Source organism: Mesocricetus auratus, unplaced genomic scaffold (genome assembly GCF_017639785.1).
Source record: "Mesocricetus auratus isolate SY011 unplaced genomic scaffold, BCM_Maur_2.0 Super-Scaffold_4256, whole genome shotgun sequence".
Classification (NCBI taxonomy): Eukaryota; Metazoa; Chordata; class Mammalia; order Rodentia; family Cricetidae; genus Mesocricetus; species Mesocricetus auratus.
This window is the reverse complement of record NW_024429182.1, coordinates 91,339,576-91,366,148: the sequence shown is the minus strand read 5'-3', so window position 1 is coordinate 91,366,148 and position 26,573 is coordinate 91,339,576. Positions and strand designations below refer to the sequence as shown.

At 40.3% G+C, this 26,573-nt stretch overlaps 1 pseudogene; it reads left to right on the top strand.

Annotated features, from left to right (window-relative positions):
* The first annotated feature begins 286 nt into the window (after nt 1–286).
* LOC101824180 lies at nt 287–25,781 on the top strand (annotated as a pseudogene).
* Nucleotides 25,782–26,573: the final 792 nt, after the last annotated feature.

The window sequence follows — 26,573 nt, the reverse complement described above, 5'->3', positions numbered from 1 at the left end:
TAACAATGTGCTGGGAGGTTCTGTCAACTTTAGAAAGTGAGATCTAGTTGAAAAAAAAACATAGTTTATTGGGAGAGGGTCCTGGGGTATCTTGTCCTTGGCCCCTTCCTCACTCTGCTTTTTGTCCATCACAAAGAGAAGCTTTTCTGCCACAAAGTCATTCTACCATGATGCTCTGCCCAGGAGGAAAAGAGGTCTCTGAAACCATTAGCCAGAGCAAATTTTTTTCTGTCTCTGCAGGTCTTCTGTCTCAATGATGTAGAAGTAACTAATGGGAGGGGCGAGGATGGCGGAGTTACCTACTGTACCTGTGCCCCAGGTGTCTCTGTACCATTATTTAGAGTTCCGTAAGCACCATCCTCCTTCACATTCATCTGCCATGCCAACTTCCATGAATCATGATTCAGAGAATGTTATTATCTTTTAGAGCATCATCTTAGTTCCACAGAGACCCATGAACAAGAGAAAATTTGCATAACTAATATTTAGGGATAACTAGTGAAGAATTAAAGTGAATATTCTAGTGAAGAGTGTGTGTGGCTGCATTGTACAAATGGGTTTTGCTATAAAGATATTTTCACTTTTTTTAGAGTGTTGGTAATTTTATTTATTTATGTTACATTCTTTATTTAAATTAGCAACAAGCTTGCTTCACATGTCAATTCCAGCTGGGATTGATATTTTCACTTTTATTTCCAGAATTTTCCCTTCATTGTCGGGTAGTAGCACCCTTCTTCCATTTGAGAAACGATCGTTTCCATTCCATTGGCCTGGTATGCTGCCATCATGGTGCCCATTCCTCCTAACAGCTGTTATTTTTCCAGTGGGTGGGACACAGAATTCAAACAAGGAAATCAAAGCCCCTTCTTGGACCTAACCTAAGACACTGAGAAAAAAATAGCTGTCCTTTCACTGTAGTTATCTGCCTCAAAGATTTGAACTAGGAGCTGTTGCCTACCACATTCTGATGCTTCTGGTCTCCATAAACAATATGCAATATAAAGTAAAGCCAGGGAAGCTTTGCTTCCAGATAACTGATCTGAAAATAGTAACACAGCACCAGCAAATGAGCATCTGCCTCTGTAAAAAGATGTTCCTTGCCCCTGGATACAACAGTCCATAGAAGAAGGCTGGGAAAATAATCCTAAACCTTTTGAAAACAGAGATGTTTCATCATCTGCTTCTGCAAAGATCAAGAGGTGGTTAAAATTGGGCAATGCAGAGCCGGGTGCTGGTGGCACACGCCTTTAATCCCAGCACTCGGGAGGCAGAGACAGGCGGGTCTCTGTGAGTTCGAGGCCATCCTCCAGGATGGTCTACAGAGAGAGTTCTAGGAGAGCCTCCAAAACAATACAGAGAAACCCTGTCTCAAAACACCAAAAAAAAAAAAGTGGGCAATGCAACTGGGACCTAAAATGCTTTGGAGTTCTGAGAAATTTATACTTACTTCCTTCAAACAGTATGAACCTCCTCTTTCTTTTGCTTTTCTCTAAGAAAAATTAAATTTTCTTAGAAATTCTTACAAAAGTAGATAATAACTCCCTAGGGAGATGGGAATTAATTTATCTTAAGATCTAGCTATATCACTCTTGAGTATATACCCAAATACACAAAGGATGCTTCATCCTACCACAGAGACACTTGCTCAACAATATTCATTGCTGCTCTATCCATAATAGCTAGAAACTGGAAACAACTTAGATGTCTTTTAACAGAAGAATGAATAGAGAAAATGTGGTATACTTACACAATGCAATATTAATTATCCATTTAAAATTAAATCATGAAATTTGTATATATGAATGAAACTAGAAAAAAATCATCCTGATTGAGGTATCCCAGACCCAGAAGGACAAATATGGTATGTATTTACTTTATGAGGATAGTAGTTGTTAAGCCAATGATAACCAAGCTACAATTTGAGAACTACAGATGTTAGTAAGGGACTATGGATGACAAGTAGATCTTGGTAGAAAAGAGAAATAGAATAGATACTCATGGATCTATAAGGAGGCTGTAATGGGAGGGTCAAGTGGGGATGGGGAGAGGTGAGGGGAATAAAGGAAGGAACATGGGTAGAGACAGCTAAAATTAAGGACCATTTGGGGAGTAGAATGGAAACCTACTAGAGAAAAAGGTTCCTAAATTATATACATATATGAAGGTGATTTCAATAAAATCACGAAAACCACCAAATAATGGGGGAGACAGAAACCCAACTTGACATTTCTTGTCACCAAATGAGCTTCTGTGCCAGTAATGGTTTACATCTAATTGAGTTGTTGGTAAACTCCCATGGGAGTCCCTAAACAACCCAGGCTATTGCCAAGACTATAGGTTGCTCTTTACAAACTGATGGCAAAACCCTATTACTAAAGACAACACCTACGCAACTCATTGAACATGAAGAAGTCAAGCTGATACCTACATAGAGTCTGCAGCCTTACATTCCAGTGTCTTTAGTACAGGAATATACTCTGCATGTAACCAAAAGAGAAACAGAAATACCAACCCAGCCACAAACTTTTGACCCAGGGCAAACCTAATACTGCTTGTCTTAGTTAGGGTTTCCATTGTTGTGAAGAGACACCATGACCACAGCAAATCATATAAAGGGAAACATCTCTAGTAGGTGGCTTATAGTTCATTTGGAGGGTGAATCTAGGCTCCAGAGAGGAGAACAAGGGAGAAATAGAGGGAGATGGCTGGGGCTGCCCAGGCAGGCAGCTTCCAGCCAGCCAGACATGGAGGAAGCAGGAAAAGGAGGACATACAGAATGAAAGAAAGGTAAAAATCCCGAAGCAAAATGTAGATGAAGAGACACAGGTTAATGTAAGTCATAAGAGCTAGTAGGATAAACTTAAACTAAGGCTGAGCATTTATAATTAATAATAAATCACCATGTCCATTACTTGGGAGCTGGTTGGTGTCCCAGAGAAAGCCTACTACAGGTCTCTGATTCTTTTGCCTTTTCTTGGGCTCTTTTTCTTTTATTTTGTCCAATTCTGGTGTGTTTTTATTATATTACATCATTATACCATATTATTTCTTTAGAAGCCTGTTTGTTTTCTAATGAGACAGGAAGGGAGTGCGTCCAGATAAGAGGGGAGGTGGAGAGGAACTACAAGGATCAGAAGAAGGGGAAACAGTAATCAGGATATGTATGAGAGGGGGAAGCTAGTTTCATTAAAAGGGGGAAAAAAGAATAACATGACAGATACGCATTCATCTGCAACCTAGACTTCATGGTGGTCAATTTGTAGATGTTTAAATTAATGCAAAACTCGATTAAGTATCCAGTATTTGACTGCACAACTATACCCAAAGATAATTTCCTTTACCAACTCACTCATTACAGAGTGAGTTGTAATTATATTCTTGTTGGCTCTTTTATATCACAAACAGGAGAATAATTGCTTTCACTAGTCCTGTTTTGTTGCACATGTATCTGAGAATTTCTCCTAATTTCTACATCTAGAAACAGAAGCTAGATTATCAGGTTTGCATAGCTCTAATTTTACCAGATCCTGACAGTTTCTTTCTGAGGTTGTCATATATAATGTATGAGATTTTTTTTCCTAAAATTTTTGCAAATTATTGGTACTGACAGACTTTAAATATTTTCCTAGCTGATAACAAAACAGATTGTATGCTCCTGTTGAAGTCTGCATATCATAGAATTGGAAAGAAGTTAGACAGCTTCTTGCAGTTTACTGCCCTATGATCTTAAGGGTGGCTTAATTGCTTTTGCTGTTGTTTCTTGGTGAGAGTTCTTTGTACTTTCTGCATATGGATACTTTGCTTAGATGGTGCTTGTTGTATCTGAACTTTGACTCAACTCTCCTCAGGCAGTGGTTGTCACCTAGACTCTGATTAAATCTTCCTATGTTTGAATGCTGGTTCAGTACTTAACCAGAAAGTTTCCTTCTCTGTCCTTCATGTAAACCGTAAACTAGAGATGATAATAGTTCATCCCTTGCATTGTTATCATGAGGATTTATTGAGCTAAAAGTTTTTAAAAAGGTTTAGAACATGCTTAACAGTTTGATGGAATATAGCAGAGGGGAAAAATACAATGAGTAAAGAACTCACATCCTTAACACTATTCGCTGATGTTTCTTCTTCTTCTTCTTCTTCTTCTTCTTCTTCTTCTTCTTCTTCTTCTTCTTCTTCTTCTTCTTCTTCTTCTTCTTCTTCCTCCTCCTCCTCCTCATCCTCATCCTCCTTCCTTTTAGCGGCAGAAACAAGGCAACTAGTACAGGTCAATACACAGTCCTGATCCACCCTCTTCACTAGTCTTTCAGCATTTCTTCACTTTTCACGTGCAAAAGCTTTGCCTGTCCATATTTTACATGCCACTGGAGCTTCCGCTCATCTTTGCAAATTTAGCACAAATGGTGTTTCTGAAAAGAAGTCATCCAGTAATGTTAGACTTCCAGAAATCTCTCTTGCACACAGCTCTCAGCTCACAGTCTTCTGATATCCTCTGCACCTCTGCTTGGTTTCTCGATATTCGGGGTCATCACAGTCTCTTAGAGATTGACTAAATGTCAAAGGACTGGCTGATGAAAGTTGTTCTAAATGACAGAACACAGATAATGCTTTGAAATTCTTGCTCATTAAATCAATAAAGAGAGCAGGAGTATATGGAAGAGTCATTTGTAGTCACGTGTTAAAAGTGTTTCTCCTGAATTGTGACTTTTTATTTGGGAAGTCCAGTATATATAATATGTGCTTACCATGTACTGCACATCGTGTGTAGACACATACAAACACTACATTATAAAATGATAGCATTGCCTGTGGGGGGAAGAAAGTAGCTGACTACAGTTCTCTTCCTGAAGCTTTTTAAAGGATAATAACTAGTGCTTTTCTGGACCCTAGCACAGATTTCTGCTAAACTGAACTCCTGGGATGGCAAAACATCAGAGAGAAAGGAAGGTGTCATTTGGCAATTTGGCCACTGCTGATGACACAATCATTTCTCATGAAACAAGTTAGCTCCAGGGGAGGGCTGCCTTTGAGAATAGGGTTAGGAAATGAAGTACAAAATTGGTACTAGGGAATGCAAGCTATTTTTTGAGTATAAGAAAAATGTAACCTATTTATTCTGACTGTGATAATATTGGAAAAAGTGCAGTTGAAATACAAATCTTTAGGGGCACGACTGGAGTGACACCTTCTCTGTGTACATAGAGCACAAACATATACTCAGGCACTCACATACACACCTAAGATTAATAAATCCTTAAAAAATAAACACCACACACACACACACACACACACACACACACACACACACACCTGAAGTGGGACCTAATGAGATGATTCTCTGAATTTTCTTCTTGCACTTCCAAAGGACGGCTAGCATGAAAACACAGAGAGTTACACGGACATATTAGCAAAAGTTCCAGCAGATCCTAAGGAAAACTATTGTATATGGGCCATAAATTCGGAACACACTAAAATGTCAAAGGTTGGTTCCCTATACCAGCAGCTGAGAAGCCACCATCTGTGGAACTTTCATGCCACAACTACATAAATTAAGTACCTTCTCTGTGCTTTTGTGGAAATCAGTTCTAAGGATTAAACACAACAGAGTCAAAGAGAGATAGGTGGAGCCTTGTATCCAGAGGTCAAGTGCTTAGTAGACAAGAAAAGAAAACACAGAAAAGCTCTACACTTTTATTATACCTCTGAGCTATGCAACACATTCAATGGTTTCCACCATACTTTCCTTGTTATAATCCTTAAATCAATTAATATGCAAAATGTAATTGCCAAGGGTCTGGTCTATTTTAAGCTGTGATTTTCATCTAATATTGATATTGAAAGTTATTTTGAGAAGGTACTTGCAGCAGTGAATTAGTCAATTACAAGATTGGTATCCTTGTCTCTAGGCAGACTGCCTGGGTTTGAACCTTAGCTCTTCTGCTTAGTGTTTGTATAACCTTGGGCAAGTGATCCGCTGTCTTCCAGGCCTCAGAGCCCTTGTCTGTGAGATAGAGGTAATACAACACACAAACCTAAAGAATTATGTTGAAGATTCAATGAGTTAATGCTTGCAAAGTGCTTAGAACAGCAACAGCTCTACAAATGGGCTCTGTGTTTGTTAACACTTAATTCCGCAATGAGACAGACAATGCAGGGGAGCAGGCAGGGGCTGTGGAAGAGAAAAGAAACCTTAAGTTTCTGCAGTGCAGAGAAGTCCTTTTTGCCTCAGGAGTCATCTTGACCCAGAAACAGTGTTAGTGGTACAACATTAGGCTACTTTGTATTCTATGAAAATCTCATATTAATATTAATGCCCTAGGGAGAGTCCCTGGAGGCCTGCACTTAGACCTGCTTACACTTCGGCCCTGGTGAACCTTGACTCCTACATATTTTACTCAGGCAAGGATGACCTAAACTCAAAGAAAATTCTGCTTTGGGGACCACTGTTTTTCATTTTATGGCTCTGTTTACTTTTGAAAAACAAATGATTGATTCCCTTATGTCTCTGGGAGCAGAGAAAAACATAAAACAACTGTCTGCAAAAGAACTTTTCAGGCAGCAGTCCTGGTGGTTGGAACGTCATCTGTTCAGGACAGAAAGCCCAGTGTTGGTGTAGTGTCTGTCAAAATGCTGAAGGAAGTCCCTGAGACCCGTGGCTTTCCCAGTGTCCATCTAAAGCTTTACAGTGAATTGGGATGGGGATCTAGCTCAATTAGTAGAGTGCTGACCTAGTATGCATGAGGTGCTGGGCTCCACACTTAGTCCTGCATAACTGGACACGGTGGCTCATGCCTATAATCAGTAGTGAGGAGGTATAGGCAGGGGGATCTGGAGTCAGGGTTATCCTTGGATGTCTTAGGAATTGGAGGAAAGCCTGGGAGACATGAGATTCTATCTCTTATAATAACAACAGCAATAATAGTAAAAGGTTTACATTGAATGGAGTCTTCATTCCAGGAAGAGGATACGGCAGCCTGGGCACAGGCAAACAAGAGGCATGAGGCTCACTCACGCTTGTTCTTTGTGATAAGCTCCATAACAGACAGGAAAGGCTTCCAGACATTAGTTTGGGAATTCTTCACTATAGATCATCAGGCTTATGATCTCCCACCCTCCTCACTGTATTCATCAATATAGGTGAGCTCATACTCAAAGCTTTTTTGAGCTATCTTGCATGTGTGTGCACACGCACAAACTTCTCAGACACAGACACATCTTTAAGTTACATGCACACATCCATATGTGTGATGGTGATGAGTCCAATCAGAGAAGGTCACAGAGGAATGAGTGAGATTCTTTGCTCCCTTCAGAAAAGGAAGTTTTCTGAGAAGTAGTCAGTCTGAACTATGAAACAGATTTTTCACAAATCCTTTAGGTAGGATTCATTGACAGTAAGGTGTCAAGCAAGAAATAACTCTCTGTTCATATCAAATATTTATCTTTAATTTCTTGTTGAATTCTTTTAATTTGGAGTCTTGAGTTTTATACCACCCGGAGATATTAGAATAAGGGCACGGGGGAGATAGATTTTTAACTAGTCAATCTACAAACACTTAGCTGATGCCTACCATGGATCTGGATCGAGCTGTGTTCTTGGCACTGGGACTGAAATGGAGACACTATTCCTGTCCCAAGGGAGCCTAACAGAGGAGATGAGACTCTTGTAAACATGGGAAAGATTGAATCTGAGATCATTTTAGACTGTCAGTGTCCAAAAGGACTTTGTCAAACACATTTCCTTTTGCCAGTGAGACAACTATATCAGACATATTTAGTGATATTCTTATGTTGATGCAACAGAAAGCAGACCAATTCTTCAGGGCAGAATTTTCCTGTGCACTCCTTTGCATTGTTTTCTGTCTTTATAAAAGCTTTAATTTTATTTAGTGTATATGTACTGACAGCATGTATGTTACAGTGTGTATGGAACAGCTAGAGGACACCTCTTGGGAGTTGGGTTCTCTTCTAATTCCTTGTGGAATCTGGGGATCTAAGTCAGGTCGTCAGGCACATAAACAAGCACTTCAACCCACTGAGCCATCTCACCAGCCCTAAAAGCTTTGTTTTAAACAAAGCATTATGCTTTGCTTTAAATGGGTCTATTCATCTGCCCCACTTCCAGAATCTTGGGGTCCATAGGCAAGAAGATGATCTCACACCTCTATGGAGCCAAAGTGACTGATGGAGCTGCAGTTATGCAGAGAGCACTCAAGTCATGAACTTATCATGATGTCAGGGAAGCAGAGAAAGCAGCCTGGAAAACAAGTCCTGGTCCACAGTATCATTCATTACAAAGCTATAGCAGTGATGAAGACAAATCATGGATACAAATTCAAGGTATAACTTGCAAACTCAGCCCAAGAGTAACGGACTTGTCTTTAACCCTTTGCACTTTCTTTCCCATCTTAAATTCCACTCTCTTGTGGTTTTGCACATAGGCAAGGCTTTTTCATTTGAGATAGCAGAAAAGGTCAGGTTCTTCAGGTGCTGATGATTCTCCATGGACAGAATCATGGAAAGCTTCATGTATCTGTCTTATAAGGTGTTTTTGTTTCTTTGTCTTAATTCTGCTATGTCTCTCAGTCATCAGACATTTCTTCTAACAAAAACTGTTTAAAGTTTTTGCACCTTGCCACATAGTGCAAAAGCTGTTGCCTTTAAATTTGCCTGACTGAGCTATTAAACAATTGTTTTATGTTCAGAAGAGAAAAGGAGAATAACTATCATACTACATTCCTAGGGTTGCTATGACAAATTATCAAAACTTTATGTCGTGAACAACAGAATTAACTCTCTTTATAGTTCTGGAAAGTGCAGGTCAGAAATCCAGGTACCCTCACGGCCTTTAGAAGGCTCCAAGAAACAATGCTTCCTTGCTGTAATTGCTTGTAGTGACTTTGGGCAATTCCTTTGCCTTCCTTGGCTTGTGGCTGCATCACTCTAATTTCTGACTGTATCTTCTTCACACATCTCTCATCTCCCTGTAAGGAAGAAGTCTTTGGCTATGCATCCTACACTACATCGAGGATGGTTTTATCTCATCCTACATAACTAATCACACATGCAGATTCATATTTCTGAATGATGCTGTATCTTGAGATTCCAAGCGTACACAAATTTAAAGGACAGTCATAAATCAATCCATTATAGCTCTCATTTCTAGCTTGTGTCTGTGTTCATCAGAGTGAATAAAAAGATGACAATGGAGGGAAGCTTAAATTGGTCTGCATGGATACTTCTCCTATTTTGCTGTTGGTTCTGTACAGTTCTGTTCTTTCCTGAGTTTGCTCACATCCTGAATGCTCTCTTGGGATCTATCACCTGACTCAGATGATTAGATACTGGCTCTTATCCATCCCATCTTCTCTTGAGTACCCTAGCCCATTTGGATCTGAGTGTGGTCCTTCGTTGTCTTTTGTTTTTGTTTTCATTTAACAATTATTCACTAGACATTTCAGGCATGCACTTGGATGCCAGGTTCTCAGGACAGGCATGAGGGACAAAGCTCTTGCTTTCATAAAGTAAACATCTAGGTTGGCAAAGGGAATGGGATTTGTGGACTAAACAAGAAATAAGCAAATAGCCAGATGTTGTGGTACACTCCTATAATCTCAGCATTTGGGAGGTGGAGGTTGGAGGATCAGGAGTTCAAGGTCAAGATCAGTCATATAGTAAGTTCAAGGTCAGCTACATAAGAACTAATCTCAATAGCAACAACAAAATTCAACAAACAAAAACACTGAGGTAATATATACTCAACACTCAAGCAGTTTCTGGCACATAAAGATGTTCAATAAATATAAAAATAAGCTTGATGGGATGTAGAGGCAGTGTCTGACAGTGTTAAGGTTACAAAGGAAAAGGACTGTTGTGAAATGGAGCATCAAGATATAGTCACCATGGAGAAGGCAGTTTTCAGGGTAATATATGAAGAAACCTCAGGGGCCAGCTAAAGCATATACCTAAGCAAAGGGAAGCACAACGGAAAGAAAATCATTGAATTAATAACAGGCTGGTTTGTCCAGAAACAAATGGAACTGAGTCAATCTGAGTGAGGGGAGACTAGTGTAAGCTGGTGTGAGAAAGGTGGAGGCGAATCCAGTATTACCATCAAACAGGCGTTTCTAGGATAACTGGAAGCCATCTGTGCATTACGTAGTAAAATGATGTCATTGCTGGGATGGCATTGTATCTCCAATGCATGAGGTCCTGGGTTCAAACCCATGCACCACAAAAAACAGGCATGGTGGTACATGCCTATAATGCTAACACTCGGGAAATAGAGGCAGAAAGATCAGAAGTTGAGTAGGCTACACATCCTAGTTTGTGACCAGTCCAGGCCACATAAGACTCTGATCCTCACCTCACTCCTCAAAAGGAATATGGCTTAGGATGCGAGAACAAAGAAGAAAGGGATGTTGTGATGCATGATTCCCTCAGTGTAACTAAGAAAAGACTAGGTTGAGCAAATCTGCAGAGATGGTGTTGCCTTGATGAGACTCATCCTTTAGCCTGACCATGCTGAATCAGCAGTATCCTTGAACTTGTCTGCCAACATGTAGGAAAGTGCTGCCTGAACAGTTTTCTTGCATTCTTACCATCTTTATTTTCTTTAAACAACACATTCCTTCCATAGATGAAGCGTTTTCCACTGTGGTTAATCATGGCCCTTGTAGTTGGCATCCACACACTGTGCAATCTTCTCCCTCATTGTTCAGGACTTCCTCTGTGAAGCACAGAGGTGGTGGTGCATCCTTGTTTCTGGAACTTGAGAAAAAGCCTAGGGCTTGGGTAGCCCCAATAGGCTAGGCTCAGCTACCCAACCCCATAAGTTAATTAGTGGGACACATAATGATGAAAAACAGAGACAATTTAATCAATGTGACCACATTAGGAAAAACACTAAAGGATCCCAGTAGCCCCAGTCCATATTCAGGATTTGTGGGATCTCGTTTAGAGATAGGACTGGGGAAAAGGTGTGAATAATTGAGTAGCCCAGTGCAGTGCCAGGAATTGAATCAGGGCTTCACACAAGCGAGGCAAGCACTCTTCCAACTGAACCAGATCCCTAGGCTCCATGAAACTTTTTTATCTTTCAGAAATGGAGAGCAGACTTTGATAAGGAATGTCATATCCCCAGGTCTGGACTTGAAGTGAAACTGACTCTCCCACCAATCTCTGCCCTCTGTGTTTTCGGGAAAGTGGCAACAGTCTTTCTTGAAATTTTAGTCAGCTGGGTCACATTGCCAAGACTCCAGGTACTTTGCCTTGCACTATTAGGGAGCTTGGTAAAGAAAACCCCTGGCTTGTGCTTTGCAGGACACCAAAGGATGATGCATCTATTAACATGACATCAGGAAGCAACTCAGAACAAGGAGCAGGACTGTCTACAATCTCCAAGTCTTGGGATCTGCTAACAGCTCAGCTGGGCCTGATCAACAGCATCACCAAACTGCAGTCACTTTGGTTTAACTGAGGCTGCTTTCAAGGGCTTTTTCTAGTTGGCTGTTGGCTGAATCTCAGTTCCTCAGCAGGTCAGCCTTTCTGCAGAGACCCATGAGTGATCTCAAGATATGCCACCCTAGAGTGAGCTATCCATGGGGGAAGACAAGAGCTGAGGACATATGCTTCTGTCTTTTACAGTAAAATCTCCAAAGTGCTATAGCAGGCACCTAAGAAACAGCTTTTTCTAAAAAGCTCTGGATGCTGGATTAGACCTACACAGTAACCAGACAAAAGCTCCCATTAGAGACGGTCTGCCTTACTCTACCTGCTCAGCTCTGCACAGACATGGTAATCACTCCAGGTGTGTCTGTCAGTATAACCTACTGATATTATGGGTGTCAGCATTCAGAGGGCACCTCCAGAGAAGTTGCAGGATCTTGTGTCTCAGATAGAAAGAACTGGACACCATGTGGATAGTTTCAGAACTAGGAAGAGTGCATTCAGAGAGAGCAAACAACAAACCAAGGCAGATCTTAGACAAAAAGACAGGACCAAGCAGTTCCTCTTCATTTCCCCACTCTGCCCACTGATTCCACTCTGTGGGACTGTTTTGAAGGTAATGGCCTTTTCATTTCGACTTGTATCTGACCTAACAGATGGATTTACCCCAAGTGAGTTTCACTTCCAGCTGAGCCTAATGACCACTGGAGACTGAAGAAAAATAGAAACATAAATGAGACAGGGAATGCCTTAGAAAACCTATCTATTTCTTTTCTTACTTGAAAAATATTTGCAAGACATTTTCCTCATAAGTGTGATGACAAAGGCTAAAAGCTGAAATCCTGTAAAATAGGCCTTGAATCTCTCTTTTCAAATTCAAAACATCTCAAGACAAAACTGTGGAAAAGACTACCTCTTACTGTTTTATCCAGGTGACACAGCTAAACAGGTCACATGTAACACACTGCTGTAGTATCCCTAGTTCAAATACGAGAACTGATATGGAATGACTTGGGGGCATTAGCATAAAATAAAGCAAAGGCATGGTTTTATTTCAATCAACAGAAGTTAAAATTATAATGTAAAAGGTGTGTCACTATTCCTAATTAAATGCTCGAAGTCTGACAGCCACCTCCAGGTCAGTGAAGTTCATAATTTGCATAATGCTCTCATTATCTGAACTTTGTAAATTTCCTTTCCTTTCAACAGACTAAACTCTCTCAAAGATTCTTCAGGAAATAGAAAATCAGCTCTCGCCTTGGTTCACTGGGGTGTCCTCTGAGTCTTAAGGACTCTAACTCCACCTGGAAACCCATGTTCCTTCTTAGGGAATGCAGTGGTTCATGCAAGTCTCCAGTGACAGTGCTTTCTATTACAATAGAGAGGACGAAAGAGGAAGACAGAAATACAAAGACAGAGACACACAGAAAATACTCTGGGCTAAGCCCAGGAAAGAGATGTCCCCAACTAGATGACAGAGAGGGCAAAGAGAGGAGGGGGGAGCTCTGTAAAGTACTGCCCAGAGAGGAGGAGAGAAAACATGTTTGTGTAATAGTGTGAGCTGATAAGAAAGTCTTTAGATTTCAAGATTCTACAAGACTGATTGGCTAACTAGATTATAGAGTTGGAATGCTTCAGTTGTAGAGTCAAAAGAATCTCGGGTATCTTTATTCCCTTTAATAGCCTATCATGGCTCATCTCTGTAATCTGACCTTTTGACTATCAGGTAAAACCACTGGAATGTCTTCTTAGCTGACCATTAGCTTCCATCAACTCAGAAACTAAGAAAGACATCAGAGAACATCTGAAACCAATTGCCAAGATTTCCTTGTTTTGCTCTAAACTACTTACCTAATGTCTCAATGATGTATGTGTCATTTTTTTATTCCGTGACTATAAAAAAATCATGTGACTAAGTCCATTCAGGTCAACCTGAATCTGTGTTCCTAGTTCACCTCACTCATGTTTGACTCAGAAAAGAGCTACATCCTACTGCCTCTGGAGTGACCTCCGTGCTTTGTGTTGGCAATAGAGAGCAACACTTATTCCCAATTTTCAAATGGGGGTAAAACACAGGTGCTCTTACTGGAGATGCAGCATGCAAAGTCTGAAATCTGACAGCTGAGATAGGGAAATTAGCATCTCTCTGTTGGCAGAAGATAACTCAACACATATGGGCATGAGGCAGAATTGTAGAAGTAGGAGAGGAGTAGAGGAGGAGGTAGTCTGGAGGCATTGTTTCCGCTTAGGAGGTGAGGCAGGCTGAGCAGATTACAGGATCAGAGTGTGTTACTTGAATTCTGTGTACTGTCCTGGGCTTTAATCATTTCTTTAGGGAGTTACATATAATTTATTTTCAAGTTGTGTATTTGATTTTCCTAAGTACTATACTCATTACTGAACTTATATCTGATTGTTCCAGGTGATCATAAAAGTCTCCAGAAGTTGATATAAAAATGTGAAGGGTTCCTGTAAGGCAATTCTAACATGAGAGCCATGGGGTGGCATGTTGCAGCAGTTGAATTTGGAGCCGCCATCCTGGATTTGAATCTCTGCTCCATAGTGTACTAGTGGTAAGACCTTGGCAGGTGACTGGAACCTCAGAATTTTGATATTCTTGTCTATAAAATCAGGATGGTAATAATATTAAGGATTTCATCTTGCAGTAGTAATAATTAAAACCATATTAATTGGGGACCGGATACATGGCTCAGCAGTTTAAGAGCACTGTTGCTCTTGCAGAGAACTTGAGTTCAGTTTCTAGCAACCATATTGAGGCTCCCACCCATCTGTCTCAGGGGATCTGATAACCTCCTCTGGCCTCCTGGGGTACTGAACACATTGGTCCACAGACATGCATACAGACAAAACACTCATACACATAAAACAAAAGCAAACCACATTAAGCACAGCATACCCTATGGGACACCCAACAGCTACTTTGTGAGCCTCACCCATAAATGGATGCACAGGGCAATCTGCAAAGAGCACGAAGGTCACAAATGCATGTCATCCAGCCCTTCCATCTTCACATACAGAAAACAAAATCAAGGTGTACTGCATCCAGCAGGGCTGGAGAAGGCACAAGGTCAAAGCTGCTATTTCTGGCCATCTGAACCACTTTATGACCTGGGTTCTCACTTGGGCCACCTGCAGTGGGAAAGTGATCAACAGCCAGGCCTGAGAGTCACACAGGCCATCTCTGCTACCAACTAGTTATGTGAACTTGAGCAGGCTAGTTAAATATCTTCCTACTCTTTGTCTTGGTTTTGTTTCGTTGTTGTTTTAGACAGTGTCTCTTGTAGACCAGCCTGACTGCAAACTCACTGTTTAGCTTAGGCTGGTCCTAAACTCCTGATTCATTTGCTTCCACCTCCACCACATGCTGGGATTACAGGCATACAAACTGCTGCTGCTACTTAAATTTCCAAACTTAGTTCCTTAGGGAAGAGTGAGGGTGACTAACATCTTTCCCAGTGAATTGTTATGGAGATTACATGAGCTAATTCATAGCATTTTTAAAACTGTCTGACACATGGCATGAGCTAAAAAATGACAGTAGAAATAATTAAAATAACAAAAATAAGCCTCTAGGATTCTAAAGTCTACTTTGCTTCTTGATATACTTTGCAGAATATATTTCTGGAAATAAAATAAGACGGAACTTAAGAGGGGGTAGCAAGAAAGTTTTCAACAGAGATAAAAAGTAATATCAAGAGGATAAAGGTTTTATATATATTCAGAAAAATATTTTTGAGGTAAGATAGCAATGACTTTGCATATTTAATTCATGTGAGATATAAGAAGAAAGCTTATTAATTGTGGAATTCAAAGTCCAACACAGAAGTTATATTAAAAAACTTTTGCATTTAATGGCACTCACTGGACATTGGTTGAATTGGCTGATTAAATGTGATAAAGAGGACTCCACTCCCCTAGCCATAATTCTGGCTAGTTCCTGCACCAGGCTTTGATGAGAAGTGTGTTTCTCTAACATCACCAAAGAAGTTTCTTTCTACAGCACACAGATACCTTTGCATAAATCCACAACTGGTCCAAGTGCAGAAAAATAACAAGCTGTGAGATACCAAACCCCAGTTGATAAATCTATAAGCTCTGCACCTAAGACTCAGGGAACATTACAGAAGGAGGGAAAGAAAAATTGTAGGAACCAGAGGTCCTGGATGTCTGCTGATTGCCTTTGTACATGACAGGGAAACTGCACCCATGAAATTGCAACAATGTGGTTGCTTTGACAAGATTGGATGGGGGAAGTTGCAGGGGGCCCCACACCTAGATAAAGAGCTACAGTCAATTAACAAAGAAACAAAGGAACTAACAGAAGTTATGACCCAATTGGGTTTAACAGACATCTATAGAACATTCCACCCAAACACAAAAGAATATACCTTCTTCTCAGCAATGCATGGAACCTTCTCTAAAATTGACCACATACTCAGCAATAAAGCAAACCTCAACATATATGAAAAAATTGGAATGACCCCCTGTGTCTTATCGAACACCGTGATTTACAATTAGAATTCAACAACAACACAAGTTACAAAAACCCTACAAACTCATGGAAATTGAACAATACTCAATTTCATCACTCCTGGGTCAAGAAAGAAATAAAGAAATTAAAGACTTCCTAGAATCCAGTGAAAAATGAAGGCACACATACCCAAACTTATGGGACACTTTGAAAGCAGTGCAAGAGAAAAGTTCATAGCAGTGCCCACATTGAAGAAACTGGTGAACAGTCACACTAGAGAATTAACAGCACAACTGAAAGCTCTAGAACAAAATGAAGCAAACTCACCCAGGAGGACTAGACACCAGCAAATAATCACATTGAGGACTGAAATCAATGAAGTAGAAACAAAATAAAACAATACAAAGAATCAACAAAGCAAAGAGATGGTTCTTTGAGGAAAAAATGACACACAAACAGAAAAAAAAGGACTGCACAGAGAGGTCTTCTCCAGGGACAATCCCCCTGATTGGTTTTCTAATCCCAAGTAGTCAGCACTAAAAAGATACATACAAGCAACACTAAGTGGATTCAACTGCTTGCATAAACACATTCATGTGCCTATATACATTGCATACATACTTTGTTACCTATATTTAGGTAACAATTATAATTAAAGAATAAAAGGCCATGGAGTTGAGACAGACTGGAGTCAGAACATGGGGAGGAGTTAGAGGAGAGGACAAGGAGTAGAAATGAGGTAAATATAATAGTATAAATTTCTCAAAAATATCACAAACAACATAAAATACCTTGGAGTAACTCTAGTGAAAAAAGTGAAAGACCTGTATGACAAGAACTTTAAGTCTCTAAGAAAGAAATTTTAAAATTATCAGAAAATGGAAAGATCTCCCTTGCTCTTGGATAAGTAGGATCAACATAGTAAAAATGACAATCTTACTAAAAGCTTTCTACAGATCAATGCAATCCCCATCAATATCCCATCACAATTCTTCACAGACTTTGAAAAAACAATACTCAACTTCATATGGAAAAATCAAAACAATAAATGAACTTCCAGAGGCATCAGCATCCCTGACTTCAAGCTCTATTTAGAGCTATAGTAATAATAGTAATATAGTAATACAGCTTGGTATTGGCAGAAAAACAGACAGTTGGACCAATGGAATCGAATTGAAGACCCTGATATTAATCCACACACCTAAGAACACCTGATTTTTGACAAAGAAGCTAAAATTATACAATGGAAAAAAATAAAGTATCTTCAACAAATGGTGCTGGCATAACTGGATGCTGACATGTAGAAGAATGCAAATAGATCCATATCTAATCACCAGGCACAAAACTTAAGTCCAAATGGATCAAAGACCTCAACATAAATCTAGTCACACTGAACCTATTAGAAGAGAAAGTGGGAAGTCCCCTTGAACACATTGGCACAGGAGACCACTTCCTGAATATAAACACCAGTAGCATAGACACTGAGATCAGCAATTAAATGAGACCTCCTGAAACTGAGAAGCATGTGTAAGGCAAAGGACACAATCAACAAGACAAACTGGCAGCCTACAGAATGGGAAAAGATATTCACCAACCCCACATATGACAGAGGGCTGCTTTCCAAAATAAAAAAAAAAAAGAACTCAAATAAACTAGACACTGAAACACCGAATAATCCAATTAAAAAATGGGATACAGATCTAAATAGAGAATTCTCAACAAAGGAATCTTTAATGGCTGAAAGGCACTTAAGGAATTTCTCAACATCCTGAGCCATCAGAGAAATGCAAATCAAAACAACTCTGAGATACCATCTTACACCTATCAGATTGGCTAAGATCATAAACAAAAGATTGTGCTGGAGAGGATACAGAGTCAGGAGAACACTTCTTCATTCCTGGTGGGAGTGAAACTTATATAGCCACTTTGGAAATCAGGATGGTGGTTTCTCAGAAAATTGGGAATCATTCTACCTCAATATCCAGCAATATCACTCTTGGGCTTGTACCCTAAGGATGAACAATCATACCACAAGGACATCTGTTCAACTATGTTCATAGCGGCTTTATTTGTAATACCCAGAACCTGGACCAACCTAGATGCCCCTCAACTGAAGAATGGATAAAGAAAATGTGGTACATATATACAATGGAGCACTACTTGGAGATTAAAAAAAAAACACAAAACAATAACATCGTGAAATTTGAAGGCAAATGGATGGAACTGGAAGAAACCATCCTGAGTGAGGTAAACCCAGACAGAGACAGAAAAACATAGTATGTAATAACTCATAAGTGGATATTAGACATAAAGCAAAGGATAAACCAGTCTATAATCCATAACCCTAGAGAATCTAGGAAACAATGAGTACCCTAAGAGAGATATATATGCCCCCCCAAGGGGAAATGGACAAGATCTCCTGAGTAAATTGGGAGCATGGGGGTAGGGAGGTAGGAGAGAGATAAGGTGAGAAGGGGAGGGGGGAGAAAGTAAGGGATCAGGAAGGTCAAGTTGGGGGAAGGACAGAGATACCTCGATAGAGGGAACCATTATAGGGTTAATGAGAAATCTGGCACTAGGGAAATTTCTGGGAATCCATAAGGATGACTCCAACTAAGAATCTAAGCAATAGTGGAGAGGCCACCTTAAATGCTCTTTCCCTATAATGAGATTGATGACTACCTTAAATGCCATCAGAAGCAGAGATTCACAGCTAAGTACTGGGCTGAGCTCCTGTGTAAAGAGAAGCCTTCCCACTAGCTGGTTCCAGAGCCACATCAGTTCCAAATAAACACACAGGAGGCTATATTAATTATGAAGCTGTTGGCCTTGCTTGTTTCTTACTGGCTAGCTCTGACTTAAGTATTTATCCCATAATTGCTAATCTAAGTATTTCTCTTACCAGAGAGGTTTCCGGGCTTCCTACCCCATGGCGTTACATCTTGACTTTCTGTGTTTCTCCTGTGTTTCTCCTACCCAGAGTCCTCCTGGATTCCTAGTCCCACCTATCTTGGTTCCCTTTTGGCCAACAGTGCTTTATTGACAAATACACAGGACTTCCCCCATCACTCCTGAAATCCAGTTGTAGAGAGGAAGGAGTGATGAGCAAAGGGGTCAAGACCATGCTCAGGAAACCCACTGAAACAGCTGACATGAGCAAGTGTTAGCTCGCTGACTCCAGACTGACAGCTGGAAAACCTGCATAAGACTGATCTAGGCCCCCTGAATATGGGTGACAACTTGGGGGCTTGGGCAGTCTATGGGGCCACTGGCAATAGAACAAATCCCTAGTGCATGAACTGGCTTTTTGTAGTCCATCCCCTATGGAGGGATACTTTGCTCAGCTTAGAAACAGGGGACAGACTTTGATGATTCCCCCATGGGAGGCCTCACCCTCTCTGAGGAGTGGATGGGGAATGAGATGGGGAGATGGAGGAGGAGGAAGGAAGGGAGAGGGAACTGGGATTGGTATGTAAAATAAGATTGTTTTAAAAACAAAAAAATTAATGATATAATTGCATTAATCTCAAAAATAAAGGAAATAAAATAAACACTGGTGTTGAGAAAAACTAAATAAATAACTGTGATAGGGAAAGCTAGACATGGTAGACTGTGACTGTAAGCCCAGAACTTGGGAAACAGGCAGGAGGTCATCCTGGGCTTCAGTTACATAGCAACTTTAGGGCCAACTTGGGCTATTTGAGAACTGTTTTTAAACACACACACACACACACACACACACACACACACACACACACACACACATTTTTTAAAAGAATTTTAAAAGTAAAAATATTTATCTGAGGCCTGGAGGTTGGGGTGTGGTAGATTTCTTGTCTAGCATGCTAGCATTAGTTTACCAGCCCATCATAAATCAAATACTAGTTACAAGACTATAATCCCAACTGTGGGAGAGAGGCCCATCAGAAATACAAGGTCATCTTCTGTTGCATAATGAATTTGAGGTCAACCTCAGCTTCAAGAAGTCCTATATCAAAAAATATTTTTTATCTGACTGTGGAGGGTGATGAGGTCCAGAAATCTGACCTCTGCTCTTTCCTCTGGCCTCATTATGAACAAATGAACAAGGAAAGTATAAACCTGTGAGACCACAGAGAAGACACAGTTGAGGAGTGTTAGGCCTGGGCCCAGTACTCTGCCTTCAGGCCCTTCATGGTTGTCTCTCCAGTGGCGTGGCTTTTAAATGGTAGAGCAAATAAGACTCTGCATTCTTTAAAGTGAAGGAAATGGTGGTTACAATTATGTTCTCATCAACCATAATAATAAGGAGAAACTCACACAATCCAGACAGGAGGAATAAGTATCTTGAACACAGTAGCACAATCCACTTCTTGTTATAATAGCTAATGAGAACACTCAGATGGAAGAAGCTGTTGCTACCAAGTTCGCAACTGCTTCCATTTCATCTCAAGAAAAGTTCACCCAAATAGGAAAGGATGAAGCTAACAGCTTTCAAAGGAGTCTAATGACCAAGATGAGAAAGCAGGTGTCACAGAACATGAGCTCCAAGTCATTGCAAATCTCTTGGTCAAGGTGAAATGTATGTCAAGCTCAGAGGCAAGTGTGATAATGAATGAGGAGGAGGTTTGTGAGTACTTCAGGCCAGTGATAATCATTAGAAGATAGCTCTGGCTCTCACTTCCTTTCGTATAAAGCAACTATCTGGCAAAGTACTGAATCAACAGAACTCATGATTGATGGAATTTCTGTCATTAGGCACTCACAACTACTCTTGAGAGCTTATTCTTTGGTTTTACACAGGGTCTGCATTGTGGGTAGTAGATGTGATCAATGAGAAGCATCAAAGATGCATGGGACAAGAAGGGTTTCATCTGCTGCATCCAAGGCACTGCCATCTATACAGCAAAGTAGAAGCTTGAGGCCCAGCACCACACTCTTGGTGACACCAGAAATGCTGCCTAACACTAGCTTGCAGGGTTCAGCTTAGGTAAACATTTCTGAAAGAATTTTTGGCAAATGAAGTCATGTAGCAGACAATAGACTAGTTGATAAGAGACTTTTGAAGTCTCAGCTGAAGAGTAAAGATACTGGGTATTTTCACCCTCCAGGTACAAAAGTTTTGTATGCACCAGTGTGTGTTGCATACAAAGCAGGTTCTATCTGGGCATGGTGGCTCACTCTTGTAACACCAACATTTAGGAAGTAAGGGAAGAAGAATCAACTACTCAAGACTCCTTCACACAAAAACAAAAATAAACAACAGGAACACCCGCAAAAGAAAATATAGGTCCTTGGGCCAGATATACATCAATTTGTATCTTTGCTATCAGGACTAAGCTATTTGGAGAAGTTACCAGATCTTCCTGTGCTTCTCTCCTCATATATAAAATGGAGGGCTAATGTAGGTCAGATGCAGTAATGTCTGTAAAGTACACGGTATGTAACAAATGCTTAAGAACTATCAGCAATAATTACATCACCCAGAGGATGCCATAGCTGCCTTCAACTGTCTTTTTCCAAAGGTGTTTTTCTTCAGCATGAAAGCTAAAAGCTTTTAAGCTTCATCTTCAGAAGCATTTGCAACAACAATACCACTGGTCTAATCTGTGTAATGTTGCTGTGATGGTAGAACTGAGACAAAAAGTCTATCTTTTTACTTGTTGACTTGCTGTGTAATCTCATGCAGTCCAAGACAGCCTTAGCCTTCCTGCATAGATGACAGGCATGTGCCATCACATGCTGCTGTAAGACCAAATCACTCCTAATTCCAACAGTTCTCACCACTCTGGAGCCTGGGGAGTCCAGTGGAGGGCAAGGGCCTCCATGCTGCCATGACATAGAAGAAGGTGAAAAGACAAAGAAATAAAAGAGGCGAGTTCACCCCTAGGTAATGACACCAATTCCACCTCAGCCCTCTAACCCAGATCACATTTCTGTGGATCCATCCTCTAATACTGCTATAGTGGAAATAATATCTCACTGTGAGTTTGCGATACTTGAGAAGAAATAATTTTGTAGTCCAGAGTGAATCCCAGGAATCAGAATTATTTTCTTTTAAAATTGTATTCATTTATTGTTCTACAATTTCATACGTATATGCATATTGTGTTGCCCCTATTATCTAGCTTCTCTTATACCTTTCTGCTTCCCTACTGAATCACTTGTTCTTTTCAACAACTTCCTCTTCTATTTTACGTGTGTGTGTGTGTGTGTGTGTGCTTGCATGTGACACTGTATTTAATTAGGGTTGCTTGCATGAATGTGGGTACATAAGGCTGGTAGATATTTACTTGAGGAAGGGCTACTTATTAGTGACTATACCCCTGAGGAATATGATTCCTCCTCTCCCCCTAGCAACCATGAACTTCCTATATCCCCTTAGAGAAGGATTGGGTCTCATGAGCCCCTTTCCCATGCACGATGGACTGTTGATAGATCTTGTTGCTGGATTTTCTTTCCCAGCATGGGCCCATAGCCATCTTATTAAATAAACACATAAATGCTGTATTATGAAATGTTGGCCGGTAGCTAGGGTTTCTTACTGGCTAGCTCTGTTATTAACCTATTTCTATTAATATATGTATTTCCACGTGGTCTTGGCTTAATAGAGAAGGTCAGGACCTGTTACTCCTTTGGCAGGCTACATAGCATCTGTTCTGGCTGGCCCTCTCTGCCTACCTTTCCCAGAATTCTCCTTGTCCTAGTCCTGCCTGTCTTCCTGCCTCATTGGCCAGATAGTGTTTTATTCATGAACCAATAAGAGAAACATATATACAAAATGACACCTCCCATTAGATCTAGTCTTGTATAAACATTGTTTGGGTAGTTACAGTTGCTATGAGTATATGGGTACAACTGCCAGGTCATGTCTAGAAGATAACACCTCTTTCTGTCCTCTGGTTTTTAGATTCTTTCCTCCCACTCTTCCATGGTGCACCTTGAACTTTGGAAGATGTGCCACATAGGGCTGAAAGCCCATAGTCACTCATTCTCAGCACTTCAGCAAGTTATGAGTTTCTGCATTAACCATTGCCATTGTAAACAGAAGCTTCTCTGACCAACGCTGAGCTGCACTAATCTATAGATATAAACACAAATACATAGAAGGCAGCTTGACACTATGTCTATTCAACACAAGCTTTATGTTCTTCCCTAGGTCCTATGATTTTCCAAGTCACAGACTTTACAGGCAAGAATTTCTCCTGTGGAGTGTAGATCTCAAATTCAATCAGAAAGTAGTTGGCTACTCCCACAACAATTATGTCACTATTGAACCAATGGGCACATCTTCGTTGGTAGATTGATATTCAAGGTTAACATCTGTTTAAGAGCACTGATGGCTTTTCTTCCTCAGAATACATTATACTTTTTAAAAGTGAATTTTCTTTTTGAGTCATGCTGGCATGGAACCCACTATGAATCTCAAAGTCATACACAAGCAGCTTTTAGCCAAAGCACTCACAAGATCATGTCATCAATATCATGGATTCTAATTTCATATCTCATTCTATTAGAAGACATTTGGAACAATAACAGGTATGGTTTTGTCATTCTACCCTAACAATACCTTTTTCTGAAGTATCTCCTGAAGGACCTGCCCTCTTGAAGCCGTGTGACAGCTAACTGTTTTAATAAGAAGTACCTAAACCCTAAATGATATATAGTACACACATGAATTGTAGCAGTCATTTTTAAACTTGGTATTATGTACTATACATAATTGCACACCCTCCACTTTTATGTAACCAGCAATATAAGTAGGTTTGTTTATGCCAACATTGCCAAAATGAGCAGTACAGTGGGATGCAACACTTTTATAGCTAAGACATCACTTGAGTGATAGGAATTTTTCTGTTGCAGTATAGTCTATTCTTGAATGAAAATGTTATGTAGCTCATGACATCTCCCAGTTTGGGATGCTATGAATAACAGATTAAGAAATGTGTTTTGTACCAAGTACATTGCAGTAGACATAAAACAGGGACAAGAAAAATATGTAAGACTGAGCATGGTGGATCACATCAGAAAGTTCAGCACTCCTGAGGTAGATGCAGGAAGATCATAAGTTCAAGATCATTCTTGGGGACATGGTGAGTTCCAGGTTGTCTTGAGCTGTCTGAGACAACCAATCAGACAGATTCTATCTACCTACTTCTATCTGTCTATGTATGTACAAATGTGTCTACACACACACACACACACACACAGATACACACACATGTGCGCACACTCACACACACTCACACCTCACAGTCAACAGAACAGTTAAAAGTGCTTTTACTTGTACATTAATAGATTCAAATGTATTGCTTTAGGTAACATCAGTAACAATTCAGCTGTGCCCATATTAGTGTTATCTGACAAACTCCAGGTATAAACATTTTAACTTGCAAGATGCTGGTTGCTTAGTAACTATTCTACTTCTTGAAAGTCTTAGAATCTGTTGCATCCTAAGGATACTTATTTTATTTTATTTTAAAATTTTATTTATTTTACAAAAGTGTTTTGTTTTATTTGGTGAAGGATTTGCCATCAGAATGTGAGTGTTGTGAAAAACCACTGTTACCTTGAAACCAAATGGGAAAGGGAAAGACATCAATATTGTTGTCATTGCACACACAGATTTGGGCAAGTCCACCACTACTGACCATCTGACCTACAAGGAACCATTGAAAAGCTTGAAAAAGGAGCCGCTGAGATAGGAAAAGGTCCTTTCAAGTATGCCCAGGTCTTGGACAAACTGAAAGCTGAGAGTTGAGTTTGGTATCACTATTGACATTTCCCTGTAGAAATTTGCAAGCAGAAAACATTATGTTACTACCATTGATGCCCCCAGACACAGTGATGTTATTAAAAATCAAAACAAAACATGATTACAGATTGTGGTGCTGGTGTTGCTGAATGTTGGTGCTGGTTTCTCCAAGAATGGGCAAACCTGTGAGCATGCCCTTATGGCTTACACTCTGTGTGAAACTGTTGGTGTCAACAAAGTGGATCCCATGGAGCCAAACTAAAGCCTTCACCTACATTAAGAAAATTGGCCACAACCCTGACACAGTAGAATTTGTGCCAATTTCTAATTGGAATGGTGACAAAATGCTAGAACCAAGTGCCAATATGCTTAGGTTCAAAAGATTAAAAGTCACCCATAAAGATGGTGGTGTGGGTAAAGTCATATTGCGGGGAGCTTTGAATTGTATCCTGCTACCAATTCTTCAACTGACACATCTGCAGCTGTCCTTCCAGGATGTCTATTAAATTGGTGATATTGTTACTATTCCTGTGGCCTGAGTAGAAACTGATGTTCTCAAACCTGCCATGGTGGTTACCTTTGCTCCAGTCAATGTCACAACTGAAGTAAAGTCTGTTGAAACAAACCATGAGGTTTTGAGTGAAGCTCTTCCTGGGGACAATGTGGGCTTCAATGTGAAGAACAGGTCTGTCAAAAATGTTAGATGTGACAACATTGCTGATAACAGTAATAATGACCCACCAGTGGAAGCAAGTGGCTTCATTGCTCAGACGATTGACCCATCCAGCCTTATTTACACTGCCATGCCCCTGTCCTGGATTGTCACATAGCTCACATAGCACGTAAGTCTGCTAGGCTTAGAGAGGAGATTGATTGCCGTTCTGGCAAGAAGCTGGAAAATAGTGTCACTTTCTTGGAATCTGGTCAATGCAGTCATTGTTGATATGTGTCTAGAGCTTCTCTGACTATCCTCCCTTGGGCCATTTTGCTGTGTGTGACATGAGGCTGGCAGTTGTTGTGGGTGACATCAAAGCTGTGGACAAGAAAGCTGATGGAGTTGGCACGGTCACCAAATCACCCAGAAAGTTCACAAGGCTACATGAATATCATCCTTAACACTGGCTGCTCCAGTCTTTATCAATGGCGGAGGAATGGTCTCAGAATTGTTTGCCTAAATTGACCATCTAAGTAAGAGTAAATGGCTAGCGAATGATCACATACATTGTAAAACCTGCGGAAGGAAAGGAGAATATTTTGTGGATAATTTGTTCATGTGTGTGGCAGTTTTAAGTTATTAGTTTTAAAAACCAGTATTTTTTGTTTTTGAGATAATTTAATATTTCCTTTTCCTTCCTCCAAGTCCTTCCGTATACCCCTTCCACTCTCCTTGAATTTCATAGCCTCACTTTCACTAATTGTTATTACATACATATATGTATTTACACAAACACACACACATTCCTAATTATAACCTCTTGAATCCATATTGTATTACTTGTGTGTATGTTTTCAGGGCTGACTGTTTGACACTGGACAACCAGTTGGTGTGCTCCTCCCTGGGGGAGACCACCTCTCCTGCTCTCAGCTTTACTCATTTGCTTATAGTTCTTTGTGTAGGGTTGAGTACTGTTTTGCTTTTCTCCATCCAGTTAGGCATGTCCATTAGTTCAGTTCACACTGGGAAGGTCATATTGGTGAGACTTTACCATCATAGCTTCTGATGTTACTAAGAGACACAATATCACAACAAATTCCCTGGTCCTTTGGTTCTTACAATCTTTATGACCATCTTCTGCAGTGTTCCTTGGGAGTGTTCTGTAGATATATCAGCTAGGACTGAACTCCACAATTTTGCACTTTGATTGGTTATGGTATTCTGTAGTGGTTTCTGTCTGTTGCAAAGAGATG